General features: G+C 43.2%; 1 protein-coding gene across 1 annotated transcript in view; it reads right to left on the bottom strand.

The window, feature by feature from the left end:
* The window catches only part of tjap1 (tight junction associated protein 1 (peripheral)), a 47752-nt gene extending 41437 nt beyond the window's left edge, over positions 1 to 6315 (bottom strand). The window contains exons 1-2 of the mRNA XM_037687656.1: positions 6300 to 6315; positions 1369 to 1412 (exon numbers count right to left, since the gene is read on the bottom strand). The gene's annotated coding sequence lies outside the window, so the exon portion shown is untranslated. The remainder of the gene's footprint in view (positions 1 to 1368; positions 1413 to 6299) is intronic.
* Between the last annotated feature and the right edge of the window lie 12489 nt (positions 6316 to 18804).

The raw sequence follows: 18804 nt of genomic DNA on the forward strand, positions 1-18804 counted from the left end.
GTGTGTGTGTGTGTGTGTGTGTGTGTGTGTGTGTGTGTGTGTGTGTAAATGTGTGTGTGCTGACTCCAGAAAAACTGGAGAGCTGGAATTTAAAACATTAAACCAAGGATGAGCTCAGGACCAGGTTTGGACTGGGTCAGGACCTGATCAGTGTCGTTGAATCCTCTGAACGTCATTTCTCTGTCCGGGTTTGAAGTGAGAACTGCTCAGTTTGACCCGTCCAGGTCACATGACCCGGAGCTGCTCTCACAGGACCAATGAGGAACCACAGACCTGTTTCAGCTGCAGGTCCAGCCTCTGAGAGGACGTACAGCACCAGTCACAGTTGAAAACGAACAGGAAGTCTGGCTGTTAATCCTGCAGCTCACTACCTGTCTTCAAGTTTGTTAATGTTGAGCTGCTGTGAGAAACAGTAAAGGGTTTGAGAATTACCGTCTGTTTGATGGAAGAAGCTGAGAGAACTTTAACAGAAACCTTTAAGAACCTGGAATTTGATGGGACATTTAATAGACCTGGATGTCCACACAAAGGACTGAGGGGGATTTAAAACCAGACATGATACAAAGGAGCTTTTAAAATTCATAACAAAAAACTCAGCTCCAAAGTGAAGGATCTTTTTCAAACTTGTTTGATAACTGAGCTTTCAAGTGTTCTGAGCATTTCCCTGAAGAAAGGATGTCGTTTGATCCTTATTTTTTAAATAAAAGTCACATCATTAATTAGATTATACCATTAACTCAAGGTGTTATGCCAGAGAACGTGGAGGATCCAGGTTCATTGAGACCTGCTGGGCCCCGATTTGGTGAGAGGACTGGATGTGAAACCCAGGTGAGTCAGCAACCAGCCAGCTCTGGTGTAGTGGGACTTATCTTCAGAATACTGGTTAAAAATGGGCCTGAACTGAGAACTTGGACTTACATAATCCGAGACAACCAGAACTCCGTCTCTAGTCCACCAAGTTTATCCAGAGAACAAAGGAAAGCAACAAGCTGCTCTGGGACCTGATAATCTGAAACTACAGAGCTAAAAGCTGCTGCGACAGATCTAGAACAGATCCATCACCAACCAACCCTTCATGGAACAAGGCTGAGGTCAGCAGGTCCACGGTGTGCAGCTAAGAATTGGGTCCACGAGAGGCTTGGACCCATCAAAACCGCTAAAAGTTCTAGCTCTAGTCCTTATTACTGGTGTAAAGCTTCTTGAGCTTGAGGAGTTTCCCCAGATGGGATTCAGTTCTACGTGTTGTGCCGTCATCCAGAGGTTCTGTCCAGATGTTCTGTTTCATCAGTAGGTGTTCAGAGTTTAGCCCAGGTGTTGAAACAAGGTGAGGAAAGGTGTGGCCTATATCCCCACAGGTGTAGTTAATACCTGAATGGAGTCTCCTGCACGGACTTCATCCACAGAATGCAAACCTGAAACACAGAAGACAAATTTTAAGCTCCGCCTCCTATTAGCCCATCATTTCCTGACAGAACGCAAGACGTTTCTGAAGGGGGAGGGTTAGACACCTTTAACACACCCGTTGAAGGTCCAACACCCTGAGGGCTTGGCGTTTAGAACAGGACACATTTGAGTTAAATCAGAAAAACAGTCAGGATCAGGAAGGAGAAGATTTACCTTCTTCTGGATTAGAGTTGCATTCAGGCCTAATAAATTAGACCCAGCCCGACCCCGTAGTGGGAGGAAACTGGAGAACCCAGAGAAAACCCACGCATGCACAGAGAGAACATGCAAACTCCACCCTGAAAGGCCCCCAGACAGGGATTTGAACCGGGGACCTGCTCGCTGAGAGGCAGCAGCTCTACCAGTTGCGCCACCGTGCTAATCTATCATACAGATGAACAAAAATATTTTTTAGAGATTAAATTTTTTTGGAAAAATACAGAACAAGGCTGTTTTAATTTAGATATAAAAGAAAGCCGAGCAAAATTAGGCTCAGTCATGCTGTCACTGATGATGGAGCGTTCACCCGCATCACACCACAGAATAAAACTGGTGTGTGCATGAAAAATAAATTGAAAAAGGCCTACATTCTAAAACGATGCTTATGCTAATACTTTAATAAACAAACTATAACAAATAACAGACAGCGGGTAAAGATGGATGGATGGGTGGATGGATGGATAAAGAAATAAAGAGCCAGAAACTAATATTGCACAATGTTGAATTGTAACAATAACGGGAGTGATGAAGAACAAAATTATAAAAAAAATATATTAATAAGAATTGCACAAACATGAACAAAATAAAAAGTGCATATATGCAGCTGGCTCTGTGCCGGGTCATCAGACTAATTTTTTCAGCTAAGAACCTGCAAAATAATAAGACCCAAGTTGTCTAAATACAAAATTATAAATATATTTAAAAAGCTGTCAAGAAGTTATTGTGTGTTCTTCTACTTACATAGTTTGTCATGTAAAAACAATATTGTGCTGTAGAAAGCAGTTCTCCGCTGTGCGGCCAACTGAGAGCAGCGCGGACCTGAGTGAGCGTGCACCTGACACGCATCAGCACTGCAGGAGTCATCATTTTAAGTTTGTTCAAATTAGGCCGCAGGTAAAGTGCAGCTCTGCAGAGAGAAAGGAGCAGATTCACTCAAAATATGTGCCGTGTAAACGGCCCCCCAAGTCATGGATAATGATTCTGCACTCCAGTACTTCTGCATGAGGCACACAAACACGAGTCTGTACATGTGAGGACTGGCAGCGTTGCTTCAGTTTCTCAGAGGCAAACAAGGTTGATAGTGGGATATTTGTCACCTTCCAGTTTTCTCTGTGCATGGTAAAACAGTTCTAGAAATGTGACTAAAAAGCCCAACGTGTCAGGGGAGACGTTGTCCATGCACGCCTGCTCCAGGCGAACGTCTTCTCACACAGCTCGTTGCAATGTCTTGCACTGACTTGAGACAGTGCTGAATCTTGTCTCGTCCATCCGAGTACAGTCTGAAAGCTGCGCAGAGACCAGATTATTTTCTTTAATGCACAAGAGCTTTGCACAAGAGCTGTGCACAGCCGCAATGGTCTCAACATTTCTGGAGCGTTTTGTGCGTCAGGGTCCAGAATCCAGACCTCGCACCGTGCTGGTTTTGAAGAGTGAGTTTTTTTAGCTTTTCTTTTATACTTTTTTGCTCCATTATGTCACTTAATTGTGTGTGGGTCAAGTGTATGTGTCATAAAAGGAGCAAAGCAGGGCGGGCGGGGCCATGCGTAATTGTTACGCAATGCACCGCCAGCGCAACTCTCCTTTAACAGTCTAATTAACTTCGGCACTTCATTTTATTTTATACATTCCTCAACAGTAAACTTACTGTTACTGCCTCCTCCTCTAAGTAGATTAACACAGTGTTATATTGTGCATTATTATTTAGTTTGATTTCTGCTGTATGATTTATAAAACCACATCAAAGACCGAGACTGGCCCGCCCATTAATCACATTATAACAGCCCGGCTCTAATCTGGGTCGGTGTGGACTGGGTTACAAATGACAGCTCTACTCTGGATTCAGTTACCGCTCAGAGGGCTCTATTATCATAATCGTTGTCGTCGTCATCATCAAGTTATTATTATTATTATTATTAACTTTTCTTGAAACATCGTGATCGTTTATCAGGTCTGTGAATAAACTCCAGAAGCAGCAGGTGAGCATTTGAGGTTTGTCCAGAAAAGACAGAAATAGGACTACAGACCTTAATGTTGGTTTATTTCACAAAAAATAAATATTTAAATCTTTTCTACAAGTGTGCACAGCAACATGACAGGCTGCTGACACTGAACACCTGAGAAACGCTAGAACAAGGCCACTCAACTGGAGGCCCGTGGGTGACTTCAATCTGGCCTGCCAAGGGGTTCATTGAAATAAAAATTTTAAAAATTGAATAATTGAAACAATTTTTAATGAATTTTAATAATCTATTTCTACAGAATGATCAAGATGTAAAACAGATTAGAAATAAGAAAAAAAAAAGAACAAACAAAATCTGAAATGAGAAATATTTTCATCAGAGTGGTGATCTTGTATATAGACAATCTTTGATCGCAGGCAGTCAGAGCAGCCAATCATTATTCCTCACGTCCAGCAGCAGCACCTGACTCTTTGCTCTCCTCCTCCGTCCGCCTCATCACTGCCTCATCCTATGTTGTGATTTAACCTGAAGTGTTTTACAAGGTTTGTTGTGTTGCTACAGCTCTTTACAGTTTTTCTACAAACCTCACAAACAACTTCTTGGCTGTTTTTGGAGCAGAAATGGCTCCACACCTGACTCCGTTATGCTCTGCCGCTATGTTTACAGACTGAGAGAGTGAGCAGTGTGCCGCTGCGCTTATACACATTACACACTTACACAGGTGGAAGAAAAAGTAGTTCCCAGTTCCCACAAACCGCGTTTCATTTAAGATCAATAGTTAAATTACTTTCCACCGTCTTCCTGTAAATGATATGCATTACCTGAGATGACTGAATTAAAGTAAGTGAAAAGTATCGATAGTTTGATTTAAACATCGATTCTAGAGCGAAAAGTTCTGGTATTGGTAATATCGAAATTTAGTATCGATCCGCACATCATTACTTGTAGCACTTGCTAGCCAACAAGAGTACCGGTAGTTAGAAAACATGGTAACACAATATTATTCACAAAGCTGGGGAACAAAAAACTTTTTTTTTTTTTTTTAAAACAGAATGGACTGATTTGGACCGCATTGCTCATGAGCAACAATATGTCATTAATGGTGTGGAAAGTGAACGGGCTGTCAGATGTGGCACCACTGCTTCATTCACCAGAGTTTTGTGCACCTAACTCTCAGCGGCAAGTTGAAAAACATCATGGACTCAGTTCCATTTCATCCCTCCTGACCGCCAGAGGGCGGTGCTGAAAGTACTGAATGTTCCATTCGCGCATGCGCTGTTCGAGTAATAATACCAACGGAGTCACAGGTGTGACACAGATGACCAATCAGAGGCTATATAGCCCAACGTCATCCGCAGCTCTGCTCCTTTTTTCTTCTCGCGCGCGGTTCAATTCAGGGCTTCAGCCCTTTGGACTTTTTCTGAACTTTTTACCGTCGTCAGAAGCCCGACCGCCCGTCTGCGGGAGTAAAGTGTTCGCCCTCCTAGGGCTGCGACGGTTTAACCCTGTTCAAAGGTATTTTCTGCTGATTCGTTGGGGACTACGGCGGTTTCCGCCTCTCCCAACTTACAGCGTCTGACTACTATGTGTGTGATTCAACACCGGTGAGTAGTGTTTTTGCTTATATTTTCCTGTTAACTGCTCCGCTCCTGTTAACTGGAGGCCTCCAACCACGTGGTCGGTTGGACTGTGCTCCGAAGTTTGCTTATTACGTAGCCAGCTAAGTTCCTGGCCTTGTTTTCATTGGTGAAGGCGAGCGTTCTCGCCCCCTCTCCCAATTGTCCTCTCTTACCAGCTGAGCTAGCGGTGTTAACCTTTGAGTTTCTTGCTGTTATTTTTTTCGTCCTATATCTTGGACATAGCTGGGTAAGGAGCATGGACGGCTCTCACTGCTGTACAGTCTGTGGAACCATGCTCCGGACAGATGATGGTCACGACCTGTGTCCTGCCTGCCTTGGACATGACCATCTGGTGGAGGCCCTGTCAGAGAACCCCTGCATGAATTGCAGCTTCATGTCGCGTGCTGTGAGGGTGGCCCGGCTGGCCCAGTTTCGCCCCAAACTCGGTGCTCCACCTAGGCGCTCGAAGCACCGGACTGAGGCCACAGTTTCTGTGGCCCCTCCTGGGAAGAAGCGAGCCAGGTCTGATAGGGGCCTCCACAAGGGTGGAGCTCATTTGGCTGTTTGTTGCCTTTATGATTCAATGCAGCAAAATAAATTGATTTAAAAGTTAACAGATCTTTGTAATACTTGGTTAATTTGCATAATGACTAATTGCTGGATGTCCGGCCCCTGAGCAGTTTAGTTAATAACCCTGCACTAGAAGCTTCATATTAAACCCAAAACAAACATTTTAAAAAGTCCCATTTGACAACTTCAGCCAGTACCGGCAGATTCACCCACACCTTCTCTGCAACGTGCTGCTGCTAGAGGAAGCTACGGGAACTCTGCTGGGACAAAAAGCACCACAGCATCTCCCAAAGCAGCAGCACAGATTCACCTTAAACACATCAGTGACGTTTGAAACCGGTCATGTCTAGAACTGATCCTAAAGCCCAACCAGGGAGAAACTAGTCTGTCCTCACACCCCGAGACCCTCAACGAGACCAGGACCTCCTCAGAGCCTGAGAGTGAGGAAGCTGATGGATGAGACAAGTCCATGCAGTTTCTTCCTCACCTCACAGTCTTCATCCTCTCTGCCGTTTGTCGTCTCACAGCCCACTCGGCTCCTCCTCCTCTGGTAAGAATGTGCACCTCCTCACTCCTCTGATAACCTGGAAGACAGAGCAAACAACAAACTGATGTTTGGGTTGAAGAAACAGGAACAAATGGAGTCACAGACAGAAACTAAGGGTGCATTTACACCAGCCCTGTTTAGTCCGCTTTAAATCGAACTCTAGCTCATTTTCCTAGAAAGTCCGGTTCCTTTAGGGAGGTGTGAACGCGCCATCAAACTCTGTCATGGAACAAAAAGGCGAACTCTGGCCCGGGCTAAAACCTAGGTCTCGGTCCGGTAGAAGCGAACTCCAGCGCGGTTCGAGCACAGTGTGAATGCAAACAGACCGGGCCCCGCTCCGCAGGGTAAACACGCATTTCTATGACCTTATATGGAGCCGTCAGCTGCCTTGTGTGGAAAACAATATTCTCCATGGTCTTCTGTCTCATCTTCTGCTCATGCCAAGTCCATTTTTGAAAAATGACAAAATATAACTCCTAAAACTTGATGCCACTTCTTTTTTATTTTTATTTACAGAAGAAGAAGACGTGTCTTCAGAGGTTTTTGTGTCGTTTCTTTCAGTAGTTCTTGGTGCAGCGCCCCCACAGGCAAGCGGGGGAACAGGTTGGTTCAACAGGTTGACTCGACTGTACAGTGCAGTGTGAATGCAAACGCACCAGCTCAAATGTAAACAAAAGGTCATGAATATTGGTCCCGAACCAAACCTACCGGACTATCAGGTGTGAAAACGACCCAAGACCCAGTTTAAACCAAGTTCTGTCCTGAAGTTCTCCTGTGAGGACTCAGATCATGGAGGAGATATGAGGAGTCTGGTCTGGACCAGGACTCATGAGGACAGACCCGTGTGGACAGAGAAGCCAGAAACATCAGCGGGTTGTGTCATAAATCAGATAACAGTCCACATGTTGGTGTGACAAAACACCAGAGTTCTGCCCAGTTGAGAAGAAACTCTGAAGATGGCTGATCACACCAAGACGTCCTCACCTCCTGACTGCAGGCTTATGGACCTCAGGAACCAGACTGAGGGTTCCAGAGTCTGAATGTGATGATCCTGGTTCTACAGCTGATCACCAACCCCCAAAAAAACATTAGAAACGGTCTGACATCGAATGCTACATTAGGCTGACCTTTGACCCAAACATCAAGTGTCCAGAACCAGATGGACACATCTGGACTGAAACTGAAGCAGACATTAGAACCATGCACACGTTTCAGCTGCTTCTATCGGCTCATTTAGATCCAGATGAGCTGGAGAAGATCTGCGCGTTCAACCAAAGTGACGAGGAGCTGAGCTACACCTCGGTCCAGAACCTTCTACAGCCAAACACGTGGACATCCATCCAGCAACCGGTCCATCCGTCCACACTCCTGCAGTCTGAGCAGCTGAACACATTTTAATCCGTTCCAAGATTTTCTAAATAAAAATGGAGTTTAACAAGAGAAAACAGCAAACAGATCAATAACATGGAGCTGCTGATCTGTGGGTTTCTGACGGATTCTGATGATTTGGATCATTCCTCTAAAATATTCTGTTGCTTCAGATGATACGTCTTTAATTTGACCTGAACAGAAAACTGATCCAGGACTTAGACAGATCCTGACCGGAGCAGCAGGATCAGGTGATCAATCGTGTTTAATTTATACCTGAACTTGATCTGATAAACACCTGAGCTGCCCCACAGGTAACACACACACACACACACACACACTTTTCCATCCACCGGTCCAACACTGACATCAGAGTTTCTATTCATCCATCAATGGAGCTCGTGTCATTTTGTGTTGACAGTCTTACAAACAAAGCAGGTCAGAATTTACCGCAGTGATAAGCTCTGGACTACCAGAGAGCTAAAACTGCCGAAATCTGAAATAAATTGGCATTTATGAAGAGAAAAAGTAAAAAACTGACAAAAGGAGCTGAAACATAAGATCAGACTGGCTAAGCTCCGCCTACAAAGATAAGTTAGAGCACAAAGTTCAGCCGAGTGTGGCCCTCTCCATTTGCAGAACATCTTAACGTCTCCGGAGCTAGAACAACACTGCAGCTACAGTGGGCTGGACCTCTCAGCCCTGACCCTTTTGTAGACGCATCCAAACGAGCGCCGAAGGAGCGCACAGCCCAGTTAGGTCATGTGCTCTTTCAGCTGTTGTTGACATCCAGCTTTGAACCTACAGCATGGAAAAATTATTATCCCCATTCATAAAACGATGTGAGCAAAAGCCATGAACAACTTTAGACCTGTGACACTCACCTAGGCACTCCAAGTGCATGAAGCGGGAGGTGGTGGGGGAGCACATTACCATGGAGGGGAGGTGGAGCATGGATCCATTACAGGGGAGGGAGGTGCCGTGACTGCCGGCCTAACCCTCCTGGATATAGTGTCAAAAGCACCTGGACTCCCGCATCGCATGTACGAGGATTTTATTTTTCCATCTACCTTCAATACAGTTAATATAAAACACTCTTTCATCGCCTTCAAGCAAATAAACATTTGGTTTTATGAATTAAGGAATTTTTAAACAGACCCCAGCAAGTCAAGGTCAATGGTTTGAAATCTAGCAGCATTATTTTGAATACTGGGGTCCCACAAGGCTGTGTTCTCATTTCTATCTACACCCAATGAAATAACCTGCAACAATAATGGTCTGACACTCCAAGCATGCAGACAATATGATCTGTTTGACTGATGAACACTCAGACTGAGCTGTGCTGCGGGCGTCGCTGTATATCTGCAACACCCCCCTTCCCATTTCTCCTGAGAAGGACGCAATGTCTCAAGGTCATCCAGGACATTTTCACTAGTGTACCGGTCATTCATTTAGCCAGTCCTTATATTCAACATCTCATGTGGCACAACTTCTTTACAGAAACAAAGAAAAATAAAACTCACTAGAATCATAAAGATAAGATGGAACTTTATTGATCCCACAGGAAATTAATGTGCCAGAGTTTCAGTACAAAGGAACAAGTGCAGCTACAGCGTGCGCTCTCAGGACTTTATTACCTGCAGTGTTCCCTCAGTGCAGAATGAACTAGGCAAAAGGGTCTTCTCTTACTCCGCTCCAGTTTCCTGGAAAATCTTACAAAAAGATCTGAAAGTCTCGACCTTGACCTCTCTGCGGCTTTAAGGAGTCCTGGCAAAAACCAATGCAGACATGTTCCTGTTTTTAGTTTTCTACATTCGTCTTAGAATCTAGCTGTTTGTTACTTTTTTGTCATCTTATTTGTAAAAAAAAAAAATAAAAATAAAAATTGTATGCCTTTTTAGAATGGTCTACTGTTGTCATCATTCTTTGTTAAATCAGGTCTCTCTTGTAAATGAGTCCTCGAGGCTCAATGGGATTAACCTGTCTAAATAAAGGTTGAATGAAAAAAACAAAGAATCACACAAGCCATTAAAAAAAAAAACAGAATAAAAAAATACCAACAATTAAGTTCTAAAACGGGTCAGGTGGTACAGACAGAAACATTAAAGAGTTTATTGTGGTGCAGGATTAATTTTATTGTCCTTTGTGTAGAAAAGGGGAGGAGTTGAAAACTGATAGCCACAGGGAGGAAGGACTTCCTGAGGTGTTCTGTGGAGCACCTCGGTGGTGTCAGTCTATGACTGAAGGCTCTGCAGTAATCAAACAGGCAGCTAAACTTATCAGAACCCCTCAAATGCATCTCCCTGAACTTTATAGCCATGCAGTACAAAGGAAAGCAAGCTGCATCACCAAGGACCATTCACACCCAATAACCAGTCATGTTAACTTGTACCCCTTTTGCACCAACCAGCTAGTATATTTAGCTGATTTGAGTCTGATTCAGGACCTCTTTTTGTCCCCGCTTCTCTGGTGGGACCGAGCGAGCTCAGCCGAGCTGAGTCCGGACCGAAACGTGAATGCAGGACTCTGGTCAGGGGGAGGAGTCACTGGATCTCAGAAACTTTTTACTGATCCACCATTTGCAATTCCTTTGGATGCGGAGCAGCGGCTGGATCTATTTTTAAGATTTTAAAAACAATAATGACAACGCCGTGTTTAATTCTGAAGTCCAGGTGTTTTTTGTGTTTGGTGACGACTATAAAATTCAAGCGAGCGGAGTCACCGCGGAGGATCATACGAGCTGCCGAGCCGTTGAAGCCCACGAAGCCGAACCCCGAGCCCCGGCCTCGCCTGCTCACAAAGGCTGAATTCGAGCCCTGGCAGGAGGGAGGACCGGGACGGAGGGTGGAAATATTTTTTATATTTTATGTATAAAAAAATGTTATTTTTTTTTATCAGTTAAGATTAAAAATAAACGGTGCTGGCTTTATCGTGAAATCTTTTTTTCCGTTTAACTTTATTAAATAATCTGTTAAAGTTAATCAACTGAAAAATCATAAAAAAGACACAAAATTATTGGATCTCAGGAGTATTTCCCTCAAACATGTTTAAAGAAGAGACACAGCCTTTGGTTCAACTTTATTCTAACCCACAGATCTACAAATCACAAAACAAGCATTACACTTTAAATCAAAGCTTTAAATCAAAAGCTAAAAACTTTAATTCAAAGCTAAACTTTAATTCAAAGCTAAAAATAATCTGTAAACAAGAAACAAAAATCACAATGAGTGCAAATACATCAAATGATGAAGAAAAATATAGAATTTTAAGTATAGATATCCTGATGCATGCTTAATAATCTAGGTAGAAAAATCAAAAAAAAAAAAGTTAGTCTGGTCCTCTGGACATTCAAAAACAAACAAACAAAAATGTAGAAACGTTTCTTCTTTCATTCGAAAGACTTCTTCAGTCTGAGGAGCTGTATTCACCTCAGTCTTTTATAAATAGCCATTTATGAGCTGAATACAGCTCCTCAGACTGAAGAAGTCTTTCGAATGAAAGAAGAAACATTTCTACTTTAGTTTTTGTTTGTTTGTTTGTTTGTTTTTTGAACGTCCAAAAGGACCAGACTCAACTTTTTTAGATTTTAATCTATACGTTTTTGTAGAATCTGGTTCATCAGATTTAATTCAGTTCAGGTCATTTATACAGCGCCAAGTCACAACAGAAGTCGTCTCAGGGCACTGAACAGAAATATTCATATATAAAATAAGTTAATGGAAACATTCATATATAAAAAATAATAATTTAATATTATTTATCTGAGGAGCAGACTGCTTTGAGTAACTCACTGCAGAAATCTCATTAGCAGGACTTGGATTCTGGACACGCCTCCAGAATCGATCCTAAAGTGCAGGTGCAAATCCAGGCAGAGCTGAGCCAGGCTGAGTAGGGGTGTGCAGGGCTGAGCAGAGTTGGGGCTGATTAGGGGCAGTGCAAAAGGGGCAATACACAGACATAACCAGAGTAACCCTGGCCAGGAAAAACAAAACTTATATTTTTTATTCCCACTGCAGTCAGCCTTTTAAATAAAAAGAAAGGTATTTGTGGATGTGCAGATGGTTATAGGCATATGGTTTTATGAGGCCGAGGGATTTTACGGATTTGATGATTTTGAAGGGTACGGTGCTTCGGGATGTTGGGATGTCTGAGCCTCTACTGTGGTCCAAAGACAATTTTCTGTTCCATGTGACAAAGTTGTTTTAACACTGAATCTAGCAGAAAAACAGATTGTTGGGGGGAGGGGGGGGGGAGATGATAGATTCATTTTCTTTCCCACTTGTCCTTTTAGGGTGGCAGGGAGCTGATGTCTGCGTCCAGTCACCGTTTAAGATGCAGAGGACAGATGGACATGTCTCTAGTCCATCACAGGGACACCACCATTCAATCTCTCACTCACACCTACAGCCAGTTTAGAGTTACCAAAGAACCCAACATGGAGGTTTTCCATCTGTGGGAGGAAGCTTCTAATTAGCTGATGGGACTGCAGGAGGGACCCCTCATACCTAAAGAATGAAACTGCAGATACAGGCAGCTGAATTGAGTTTCCTCTGCAGGGTGGCTGGACTCTCCTTTAGAGACAGAAGAGTTCAGTTATCAGGAGACACCTAGTAGAACCGCTGCTCCTCCACATGGAGAGGAGCCAGTTGAAGCGGTTCGGGCATCTGGTAAGGGTGCTCCCTGGGCACCTCCCTAGGGAGGGGAGACCCAGGTCACGCTGGAGAGACTACGTCTCTTGGTTGGCCTAGGAACACTTCGGGGTCCTCCTAGAAGAGCTGGAGCCCTCAGCTGGAAGAGGTGGAAAGAGACGCCTGGACCTCCCTGCTCAAGTTGCTGCCCCAGTGACACCACTTCAGAACAAGTGGACGATAATGAATGAATGAACTGCAGGTGTGGACCCCTCCTACAAGTCAGCGACAGAACTGGAGGTCTCGACTCCTCATTCTTGTTTTCTGGTTGGCCGCCAGGACGGAAGGTCTGGACCCCTCACACCGGTTTCTGGTTGGCCGGTCTGGACCCTTCATTGGTTGGCCGGTCTGGACCCTTCATACCGGATTTTGATTGGCCGCTACGAGCTCGGCCTTTTTCCGTTTTGCTGTCCGTCAGGCACTTCGTGTTGCAGTCCTCAGTTTTGCCTGTCAGGCTCTCAGAGCCGGATAAACACGACCAGCACAGCGAGGTTCGACTGCAGGACAACGGGTCGAACAGTCCCAGCACCCAGCCCCGACAACGCCCTCCACCAACCCGTTAGACTGGGACAAACCGATCCGGACCTGCCGCCGGTCTGACCGTGGCCCAGTAGCCTGAGCCGCCTAACTGACCCACAGCACCGAACACACGGACACGTCCGAGCCGCAGCGCCACACACACCGGACGGAACCACCCGCAGCCCGCTGGGAGCTTACCTGAGAGCCAGTGAAGGCAGTACCGCCCGGGGATTTGTCGACCAGTCCCGGAGAAACTTCAGCCGAAGCTCGACTTGATCCCTTGGTGGGGCGGACAAGAAGGGGGCTCCGGACCGATCCGAGGCCCGGGAGGAGCGCAGAGGTCCGGCGGTCCGAACGGGAGAACCGGGATGTTAGGCAGCAGAATCTGTGGTGAGCTGGAGAAAAAGCATCCGGCAAAAGAGCTCCGTTAGGCGGCAAAGAATCCGCAAAGAGCCGCTCGGAAAAAAGTTGATCTTGCTACTCCGTTCAGCTGTGGCCATCTTTACCCGCGGGGCATGATGGGTAATCCTAAGGCATCCAGTTCCCCCCTTTAACCCCACCCTCGCGTCCTGCGTGCTGACGTCACGAACAGAACGTGCGAAATAAATAATTGAAAAGGACCAGACTTTATCAAAAACCAAACTATGTGTCGGTTTTTTAGTCTTGGTCGACTTTAACATAAATAAATACACATGTAAAATGACTGCAGCCATTTTTGTGGTTGTGCTTAGCTGTGGCAGCCATCACCCAAAAATCACATTTTGAGTTTCATTAGAATCTGTTGGTTAGAACTTTCATTACATTTTTTACCAATACATAAACAGTCAAACTCATACAAAAACATTATCACTAGCCTTTACATTGTTTGGTGTAGCATTTTGTGTAATTGTATTAGTTTTGGGTATGGGCAGAGCCCTATAAAGAGAGAGTTGCGACACTCCCATAGACTCCCATAGAAGAATGGAATGCGGAAGTCACGTGGGTCATGCAGTGGCAAAGAGTTCCAAACAGCAGCGGGTCCAGCATTGAACGTAGTTCATTCTCTGTGTTTTTCCAGTAAGTTGATGCAAATGCGACACTTTTTTGCCATTGTGAAGCGTTATCTGTAAAAAAATAAATAAACCCTGCAGTATGACTTTTTATAATTGTTTATTGATGTTGCTGTTGTCCATTGTTGTCATGTTGTCATCATTCTTTGTTGAAATCAGGTCTCTTGTAAATGAGTCCTCGAGGCTCAATGGGATTTACCTGTATAAATAAAGGTTGATTGATATCTGACTGTTCTGTACCACAATTTATCAACATTAATACTTCATGTCTCCAGTTTTAGTTAATGAAACATGTTAAATTGTTAGTTGTGTTTTAACTGCAGCTGCTCTGCAACATGACGGTTTAAACGAGTCTATTTTTAATTCAACGTTTTAAAATATCTATTACTGCTTAAATTTTGAAAGGTGGTCTTTTTTAAATTTATGGTAATTCCAGTTACTGAACTCAACTAGAAAATATTTGGCCTTTTTTTTCTGAGAGGTTCATTCAACCTTTATTTAGACAGGTAAATCCCATTGAGCCTCGAGGACTCATTTACAAGAGAGACCTGATTTAACAAAGAATGATGACAACATGACAACAAGATTGACGTAATTTAGTTAAAGTTATAGATCATTTGTCAAAGACTGCAGCATAAATTGTGACATGATCATTAAAGAAAAACGTGATTGTGGAGATGAGTCAATGTTTCATGTTTTCCAGGTAAACCAGAGGAGAATGACTTCATGAACTGAATGTTGCATTCAAAGTATCACAAAGGTACAAGATCTCATTTTCTGTCTTCTATTAATCAATAACAGCTGAATCAAGATGTTTGAATAAAATTACTTTAACACCATAACCTTCACAAAGTTGGTATTTACTGCAGGACTGTTAATTTAAATTAGTTTTATATTATTAGTTTAGTGTTTGGTAATTATGGGTCAAGTTGAGATGAGACTCTTTCAAGACAGAACAAGAAATAAGAATTATTACAAGAATATATCAGCATCAATAAACTGTAGGACAGTAACAAAAAACTTATTAAACTATCACAGGTACATTGAGATGGAGCTGGAAGTTCTTCTTCATGCCAGTTGTCTTCATCTGATCTTTTGTAAAAATATGTCAGAATTTCTTTTCCATTAACATTTTTCTTCGCAGGACTGAGTTAATTTTCTTGTCTGTGAGTTTCTTCTGTCCTGCTTATGTATTTTTTTTGTGTTCTAATTGTTCCTCAGGTTGTTCATCTCTGTTCCCTGACTGCCTGTTGATCCATCCTCCTGGTCCTGTTGATCCTGGATCATCAGATCCTGACATGTCCCCGTCCTCTGAGGACACATTTTCATCTTTCCCTCATCTCACTCGCCTCATTTCTGTTTCTTCCTCAGTCTCTGAAATTATGTCACTGTTAGAATGAAGATTATTGTTCAATAAAAATATGACATGTCTTATTGTAACACTGTTCGTACCAAAGTTTAATCTAGAACAACATGTGTGATCACTGGTCAGATCACTGGTCAGGTCACTGGTCAGATCACTGGTCAGATCACTGGTCAGGTCACTGGTCAGATCACTGGTCAGATCACTGGTCAGTGGAAGTTCTGCTGTTCTTCTCATCTGGTTCTGGTCCATGAACAAATGGTTGAACCTCTTTCAGTCTCACTCGTCCTCACTGTGTCTTTGTAAACTGTCCTCTCTCTAAATGTGTCTGTAGAGTGACATTAGTTTATTTTCTTGCACGTTTCTTTGACAGTTAAACATTTTGAGCTCTGATTGAAAATGTTTGTGCAGATTAAATTTACAGCTCTCTGTGTTGTTGTGATGATGATGATGATGGTGCTCCTTCTGACTTGAGATGATGTCATTAATAAACAGTATAAATGTCAGTAAAAGTACTTTATTAAAGCTTGCTTTACATTTTACATATTTTATAATAAATTGTTTGGAAATTTATTTTTGCACAGTTAACACTTATTTTGTCATCTGTTATGATTTTAACTAGAAACAGTTTCATTTAAATTAACATTTTAATCAATGAATTACAATTTTACAATAGTTGTCAGGCTACAATCAACTCAGTTATCAGGTACTTGGTTGCCATAAAAAAAACGACAAATACAACAATTATATTTAGTCTCTCTTGTAAATGAGTCCTCGTGGCTCAATGGGACGAACCTGTTTAAATAAAGGTTGAATTAATATCTTCTATAGAAATCAAGAATTCATCCAGATGTTCTAAGGTAAGCTGGGTCAGATCTGATGCTGCATGGAGGACAAGGTGGAGCATTCTCATGCAGAGAACATCAGCAACAGCTTTATAACAGGTGTTACTCTGATCTTTTATTAACATTATAAAACACTGACATGGCTATATCGATCATTGTATTGCATATAAAAAAAAAATTCTAACAAATATGTGTTTGCAGTCTCGTTTCCTTCTAAAATGATAAATGTATCAGCCGCTTCTAAAAACACTGATAAAATGCATAGTCTGTGAAATAATCAGTAATCAGTTCGTTACTGCTCAGTAATTACTGAAAGACACAGGTAAAGTAAGAAAAGTTGATTTTTGTGTTATGTTGCGCCAGCAGCCGCTCAAACTGACTGACAGCGATGAGCTGTTTGGAACTACTGGGAGCTGCATGAACCACGTGACCGCGTATCGGCGAGTTCAAAGAGTGTCGCAACTCTCTCTTTATAGGGCTCTGGGTATGGGTGTACTCCAGGTACTCCAGTTTCCTCCCACAGACCAAAAACATGCATGTTAGGCAGACTGGTAACTCTAAATTGTCCCTAGATGTGAGAGAGTGAATCATAGATCACTAGATCCCGCATTGGCTGCTGCGGCGCAGGAAATTCAGCCTCCATCTTGGAGTGGCCGTCCTTGTTATTTGGTTAAAGCAGAAGAGCAGAAGATGTCTAAGCACTTCGCTGCTTATTTCTGTTCACATCGACAGACTGTTGACGTCAGGTCTCGGGGGATAACTTTTCACAAGTAAGATGAACACATTATTATTAGTATTTTGTGAATAAAATATTACTGTACTGTATTTATGTCAGGCAGCACGGTGGCGCAACTGGTAGAGCTGCTGCCTCTCAGCAAGCAGGTCCTTGATTCAAACCCCGGTCCAGGGGCCTTTCTGGGTGGAGTTTGCATGTTCTCTCCGTGCATGTGTGGGTTTTCTCTGGGTACTCCAGTTTCCTCCCACAGACCAAAAGCATGCATGTTAGACTGATTGGTAACTCTAAATTATCCCTAGGTGTGAGTGAGAGAGTGAATGGTTGTTTGTCTCTATGTGTCCCTGATGGACTGGAGACCCGTCCAGGGTGTCCCCCGCCCCTCGCACAGAGATTGCTGAACATGGGCACCGGCGACCCCCGTGACCCAAAATGGAATAAGCGGGTAAAAGATAATAGATGGATGGATGTTATGCTGGCACTACTTAATTATTTTGATCCACGAAACTGTTATGATTTCTGATCGTCTTTTTGTGTTCACTGTGGGGGTTATTTTACCTTCTGGTTAGATTTAATTTTCTGTGTTACTGTTTTGTTTTTGAGTTTAGATCTGTGCTTTGTGTTTTTATAATTTATAACATCAAAAAAAGTAAAAAATAATTCTTTAAAAAGTCTTCAATTGATCCAAAATGCTGCTGCTAAAGTTCTGATGAGAGTTAGAAGCAGAGATCAGATTGCTCCAGTTTCATCTTCTCTCTATTGACTCGGTCAGAATTTAACATCTTACTTCCAACATACAAAACGCTCAACAACCAAACTCCATTCATATTTTCCTAACACGTCACTCTCAAACTGCAGGTTTACTTGTGGTTCCTAAGAGTTTCTAACAGAAGTTTGGGAGACAGAGCTTTCAGTTCTCAGGCTCCTTTCTTGTGGAACCAACCCTCAGTTTCAGGTGAACAAGAGAAGGTCTGCAGGTCTCTGTGGTCAAACACAACGGTACTGTCTTCCTCTTCCTCCTCCTCCTCCTGCTCCTGCAGCTGAGGATGGTTTCCATCTCATTAACTCATCAGAGGAGTTAAAGGAGGTGACACTAACGAGCTTCTAACAGAAGAAACGTTCAACAAGCTCGTTAACTGAGGAGGAGGAGCAGTCATCTGATGCAGTTGCTAGGCAACCAAAGTGTCAGCTATTTGTCTATGGTGTTGTTGTGTTTGTTGTTTTCCTGTTTATTTCAATATGCATGGTATTTATTATTTTTGTTTATTTGTTCTGCTTTCCATTTTATTCATTTGAACTTTAATTTCTCATATTTGATTTCTGTTTGTTGAGGGAAATAAAAAGGCAACTTGACACTTGTGTTTTTATTTGTGCTTCTTGTTCCTGTGTTTATCGTCCAGACGGGTTTCAACAGAAGTGGTGTCAGGTTCTGTGGACACACAAGCCTCCTGCAAACTGTGTGTGTGTGTGTGTGTGGGTGGGTGGGGGGGGGGGGGTTGCAGAGCTGATCGTTGGTCTTGGTTTCATCATCCTGTTGTCTCTTTGTCTGAGCCACAGCGTCCCAGTTTCTCCTGCAGGATGATTAAACTTTCATCTCCTCTGATGTCTTTCAGGAGACGCTGTCACATTGTTGAGAAGACGAGCTGTTAAAGGAGGCTTTGTCTCAGGCACAGAGAGAACTACTGCCTGAGCTGAATCCAAACTGAGGAAACCTCTGATCTGAGCTGGGTTCATGTCATCAGAACGACTCCTGAATATCCAGGGAGCAGAAACATCTTCAACCAGAAGTTAATCTTCTGTCCTCAGTTTGGAGAAATAAAGCTTATTTCTAATTAATGAGGAGGACGTGTGTGTTTCTGCTCACAACTGCATTCCTGATC

The sequence above is a fragment of the Nematolebias whitei genome, chromosome 1, assembly GCF_014905685.2.
Source record: "Nematolebias whitei isolate Nwh7 chromosome 1, NemWhi1, whole genome shotgun sequence".
In the NCBI taxonomy this organism is placed as follows: Eukaryota; Metazoa; Chordata; class Actinopteri; order Cyprinodontiformes; family Rivulidae; genus Nematolebias; species Nematolebias whitei.